A 6923-nucleotide genomic window follows, 5' to 3' on the forward strand; every position below is an offset into this window, starting at 1 on the left:
CTGGATACTTGCTGAGACAGGAAAGGACTGCCATTTTAATGAAATCAATCAATTGATTTATCTGCAGTAACAATTAGTACAATTTGCTTTATGAAAATAGGGTCAGACATTTTATCAGTAAGGAGGATTTTGACAGGCGGTTGTATTAATTTATTGCTTGCTGATTTCTTTTTGCTGTTTCTCTACAGCTTTGGTAGAATAAGGTAGATAAATGGTAGAATTCTTCATCCTGCAGCATAATTAGTTATATAAATCGAATAAATCCAAAAGTTTCTGTAAGATTTGGGTTGTTTTCTTTCTGTCAGTAAGTGGAGCCATAATAAGTTCCAAATTATTAAATGTATCTTGTGGAGTTTTCCTTTAAACACATGGTTATGTTCTCATTTAGTGATTCAAGCAACAAACAAATGCATTCAGACAGATCAGATTAGGTTTTAAACAAGCCGACAGGGTAGCTAGATTATCTTAATACCTTAATTTGGAGTTAAAACTCAAAGTGAGAGCACTTGAAATATTGGTAGTAATCCCTCATTGCACACAACTGGGCACAAACTACAGCAAGTACAACAAATCTGAGCTAAACCAGGAAGTTGGTCTATAAATTGTGATAAAAACTGACAGTTTGGGTAATAATTTTACTATGTGCCTTAATTTTCTCCTCCAAAAAAGTTTGCTTAAAACCTATATGACCACTCATGTGTTCATGTTCATTATGGTGCAATGCTGACAATTACAGCATCTACACTCTGTTCAAGCTCAGTCAACTTGTCCATACTGTTACTCAACCTTTGGCTCATCATGTTAAGTCTCCCTCTATTGTTTGATTATCATGTGACCTGTTAATCTACATCCTTTTTCTGCGACAAACAGAATACAACTGTTAGGAACCCTGTTACTTAAATAGAGACAAAGCCCAGGAATATCATGTACTCAGGTACCACTACTAAACTGTGTGTGTGATGTGTAAACTCTCATGGAGTGTCTTTATCACTACAATGTGTGGTCACAACTAAGTGGTACATAATGAATTCTACATGTTGTTCACTGGGATACACACTGCACCAATACTGTACAAGTACTTTGAAAAAAAAAACATCTTATGAGTATATGCAGAAAACAAATCCTATTCGAGCTCCTGAAACTTTTAGGAAAATGTTGTGGATGTATGTCACTCCATAACACCACATGAAGAAATATCTGAATGAAAACAGTCCAGACTGTTCAAGTACTAAGTTGGACGAACCACTGACCATTAGATTTCAATTTACACTGTCTCCTTATATCTATAAACTCATGTGTATTGTCATATCCTACTGCATTTATTTCTCTCATGCTAACATCTTTATTCATTTTGTTTTACAGTGAATATTCAGCATTTTGGAATTAAGCTACTTATCTTTCTTCCAGCAAACTTCCAGTGGTGCTTACTTACAATGAGAACAGACTCTGTGTTTCTAACAAGGTGTCAGGTTAATGTCCTTACTCCAGATGTCGCAGAGAATTGTTATTACCACAGAGACGTTCAGGTCTTGACTTTGAAAATGTCACCTAGGGCAGAAGCACAATTTATCAAGCTTGCCAACAACTTAGCTGTCATTTTAACCTTTAGCAACGACCAGAAATACTGGCATGCAACAGTTTAGGCCTTGAAATCAGATGTTTTTAGGACTTTTGATGGAAAATGTCTTCTCAAATCAAACGAAAGCTTAAAAAGCTGTTTGTGGACAGTGAGTGTTCACAATGAGGAAACCAAATGTTGCTGTCTTCAAACAGCATATATCTTCTCGCAGACAAACAGTATGATTTCAGAGAAGTGACTCAGTTCATGGGTCAAGTTTGGTACCAATCAAAAGTCTAAATATTTTTCACAAATCACTAAGTGGACCTTGAGTTAAGATTGTTTGTCGAGTGCTGTTTCCAAGGTCAAGAATAAACTGCATTCTACCAGAAGTTACAGTCTCTCTACCAACATTACATTGATAAAATACACACCAGGAGGAATGGGTCAATATAATGTTCAAGTCAGGGCTGGGACTTCACCCCTGCACAGTACACTGTGATAACAAGCAAGATGGTTCATTTTTTCCAGCGGATTAAAGAAAAATCCCCAACTTTATTTGCAGTGGTACAAAGAAATATATTAAGTTCTCCTACTTGATAATGATACCTGGCAACCAACCTCAGCTCATCTACTGAGCGAGAGTTTGAACTTACTACGGGGTAAACCAATCATCGAGTTGGAACGCACATCACAAAACTAAATCAAATGAAATGTATTGATGCCTAGATTGTGCCTTTATAATTAAGTTTAGGGTTGCAGCTAATGATTGTTTTCATGCTCAATTACTCTGCTGATTACTTTCACGACTGGTTTGGTCCACAGGATGTTGGAATGTGAAGAATGCCTGTTGTAGTTTCTCACAGACCAGGATGATATCTTTGAGTGTTCAAAGCCCAACGATATTTGATTTGTTCATCATAGAAGTCTAATTGTGTTTTCAGACAAAAGGCAATGCAATTTTTTTGAGATGGCATGATTGCATGTATTAATGCGAGGAGAACATTTTCTTTGCTTGCTGTTTGAACACCCATGAGAGTGCTAGTGAGTATTCACACATGCAGGGCTGAGGCTGAAGAACGTCTGGTATTTTTGCTTTTAAAAGTGACCTTTAAGATTAATCATCTTTCTAAATTTTTGACAGTTGGTTTTCTAAGCAAAAAATGTAGATAGTATGCACATCCAACCCCATGTGAGTCCAAGTAGAGGACAAAAAGCAGCAACGAAGGAAAAAGAGAGGCAGTCTGTTGTCTGACCTTGCAAGTCAAAACTTTGCATTAATAAATATTTGGGAGTTTGCAAGTTTTCATGTGTGCACAGCTTCTCATTTTCTGTTTTCTACCAAATGAGTTGATTGATCAACTAGGTGTTTTAATTTTATTTAGAACCATGTATATCATTAGATTAAGTTGAGTTGAATTGAGTAAAGTCAACTTGATAACTTACTGATGCTGCACTGCTGTGCTACTATTTCTTTTTTTACTTTTTTCTTTTATGTTGTTGATGTTGTGTGCAGTGAGGTTTTTATATTGATGTTGTCATGTCTCCCTATGTTTATCTGTTTATATTTGAAAAAATGTGCAAGCTCTATTTACAACATTTTAATGTTTCTACATGCATCACTGCCATCCTCTATCAGCCTTTTTCTTAATGTAAGATGCATTTTTGCAAACAGTGTACAAAGGGAGGAAACCTTCACACATGTTAAAATGAGGAGTTTTTAAAGCCTTTATATAGGACAACATGGGAAGAAGAGGAATTCAAAATCATTGCAATAAAAAAAATATCAAATATGTTGTACACAATAGGCTCAGTCTGTCAAGCTTTTTTACAAGGGATTTGGTATTTAGAGGATATTGAAGGATAAGGACAATGGCTTTTATGAAGAAGCAATTTAGCTGCTGTGTTTTTAAAAAAATAATGTCTGGAAATCATTTTTTCCAGGAGCAACATCATTACAGTTCCCTTTCATCTCCTTCCCAAATAACAATGAGCGTACTACCAAAAAGACAGAAACAGTACAACAGCACTAAAATTCTGTCAGAACTAAAATGCACTAGCACTCCACAAACATCGTTAGAAGCTTGTTACCATGTTGTCCATGGGTGTGTTTGCTGACAGTCATACAGTATATCCTGTCTCTCCTCACCATCTGCTGTCATGATAGGCATTATGCAAAGGCGGACCTTTCGCTGAGTGGCACGGATATAAGACAGGATACTGTATGCGACAGGGGGGAAAACGATGCAAAGCCACCTCACCATGTAGCACATCTCATTACCCTGGCCTCCCTGTCGACAACGGGATCATAATTAATCTTCATTGAGCCACTGGGCTGTCCAGCTGACAGGCTAAATGATCGGGGCGGTAGAGGAGCTGGATAACAATGTCCTCCAGTGTGACGTTAAAGTAGGATTCAGTGGAGTCTGATAGCAGATTGAGGAAACATGTTGCTTACAGGGACTGTTGACTCTTCCAGGAGATACAAAGCAGAGCAACAACAAAGGGTTCAGTGGTTTGACTCCCATGGGCATTACTATTATTATTATCAGTATGGAAGTATTACTGCAATGATATGAAATATATAAACACCATGGCAGAACAATTTAATTTAATGTAATGAAAGTTTAAATCTGCCTCCAGATTTAAACTTTCGCTGAGATGCTGAGAAGTTTACTATCTCCCAAAAAAGTGTAGGCATGGCAACCCACTCATTTGATTTAAATATAAAATAATTTATTCCAGCCTCTATCTCCCCAGACAAAAAAGATTCAGGGATTTGTTTACATCCTGGCAGTAGCCAGAGGGTGATCAATTCACCAAATCGATTGTAACTCCTTTTGAGCTCATTGCTTTATTGCATTGCAAAACAGCCTGGAGAAAAACAATTTATTCCACCAGTAATGGCATGCATGCATACATATACTGTGATTTCTGCACAACTCATATTCACTGAAGCTTTCAGACTGTTTGACAGACCTTCAAAAAAAAGCTGTCGAATGAAATGTTTGAGCTGCAATCGCCTTCAAGGTGCCAGATGCATGAAAATCTGTCCAGACTAAAAATCTCAAAATGCACGAAACAAAAATACAGCCCTTAGATATACACACTGTGTATGTGATGTTTACACATTGTTTTTGTTTCATTAATTCCGATCATTGTGAAACTGTCCATGTGCAAAAACCTAATGCTCACCCCCACAGATAGCCATTAGTGGATGTCACAGATAGCTATTTAACCTGGCTTTAGTATAATCGTCATCATGGGCCGGAAAATCTGACTTGTTGGCACCTATTATGTGAAGTATACTGTGAATTGTAATAACTTATTTGATGGTACCTGCAATCAAAAAGGCTATTATTAAAAGGTCTTACGATAGAGAGGATAGAAAAAGGGAGGTGTAGCATGTCTTGGCACTGTGGGCCAACAGGTTTAAGTGCAAGTGTGGATGATAAGAATCCCACCCTGACTTCAGACCAGGACCATCACTTCTAACTCAGCAGGGCCTACTACAGGCATCGGCTGTTGTAACATATAGCCAGAGGAGTCAGCACTTATCACTAACCATTTAATACCTTAGTAACTCTTTTGGTTGACAAAATCCCTGCAGATTAGGAAAATTAGAGTGGGCTGGTTTGGTTTAGCTTTGTTCTGTCAGCAAAAAACGTACACATAATACATTTGTCCAAATATTCACTGGAAAAAGAACAACACCAAAACAAAAGATAGAATTTCAACACTATAACGGTGCTTCAAGTGTTTGCACATACCATTGTAATATCAGATGCAAAAAAGGCAAGAATCTCAAGAAAAACAATATGTCAAAATGTTGTAATTGTACTACATAAGTTGTGCCTTTTTCTCTTGAACACTGCAGTGGTGAAATGCCAAGAAGGCTGAACAAGAGACTGAATGAACGCAGACAACAGACAATACCAGCTGTCTGTGAACACCAGATTAAAACAGAATCAACTGGTAAAGGTTCAAAGGTCCTCGACGAAGAGTCAATGTACATCCTGATTCACTTATTTAATCATTTCATGTTCCCCAATCCTCGCATGACCCAGAAATTGATCCGGGCCATGAAGGACAATCCAATGGTCTTATTTCTGTCTGAATAACAAGGGGGATTCCCTGTAGAGGCTTGAGCTAGAATTCACAAGACCACCGATACGTGCCTTTAAAGGTCCAGTATGTAAGATCTAGTGACACCTAGTGGTAAAGTTGCAGATTGCAACCAACTGAATACTCCTACCCTCCCCTTCCCCCTCCAAGCGTCTAAAAAAATCTGCAGTGGATGCAAAACTCATGAAAAATGGGAGAGGCCATCTCTAGAGCCGGTGTTTGGTTTGTCCATTCTGAGTTACTGTAGAAACATGGTGATGCAACATGGCGGCCTCTGTGGAAGGGGACCCGCTCCTTATGTAGATATAAAGGGCTCAGTCTAAGGTAACGAAAACACAACAATACTTATTTTCATGGGATTATACACTAATTAAAACATACTTATGAATATTATATTCCACTACTGCCAAGTCTATTCCACTAGATACCACTAAATTCTTACACAGTGGACCTTTAAGAGTTTTCAACTAATGATATGACGCTGCTGATCAGACTGATATGATACTTCATCACAACACCATTACAGTTTTATACTTGTATAAATAATATAACCAACCCAAGAACCAAGTATCCGATTCACTATCTCTTTTTCTAAATAGCGGATAAAACTACTTCCATCATTCATCAGAAAGATCTTTCTTTTCGTGATCAGTCATTCCCCTCTTAACCTGAATGATGGGTAACATTATAGTCATTACTTTTCACTATAAAGACATTTTAACCGTGAGTTGGTGCCATTTCCGTTCAGTCATGCAACACTGAAAATCCCTATGCATCATTTAGAAACTACATTTTTATGTGAGATATATTTACATAATTTCAACTTGGACTGAAAAATTTAGGCTACAAAATGTTCAACAAATTATGAAACATTATCATCATAACCTGAATTATTTAAAAGTTAATTTATATACAAAATATGAATACAGAATAAAGGGGAAACATGCAGATAGTAATTTTATTTTCTGTTTTGGCATTTGGACATAAAAAAGTGACGGCTAGCACTAGCAGTAACTGTGTGTAATTATTATTATTTAGTAAATTTATTTGCAAATACAAATTCCAAGCCATCAAAAGATTATGGAGCTCTTCAGATGATGCCTAAAAGGAAAGGATATCTTATTTATCTAAAAACATATTTCCTTTCTTCTCTCCTCACATCTTTTCTCTGAGATGCACTCAGTGAATAGTTGGAGAGAGAAGCTGTTCACATCTAAAACTGTCCTTGAACCGAGGCAGC

Source organism: Thunnus maccoyii, chromosome 11 (assembly GCF_910596095.1).
Source record: "Thunnus maccoyii chromosome 11, fThuMac1.1, whole genome shotgun sequence".
NCBI lineage: Eukaryota > Metazoa > Chordata > Actinopteri > Scombriformes > Scombridae > Thunnus > Thunnus maccoyii.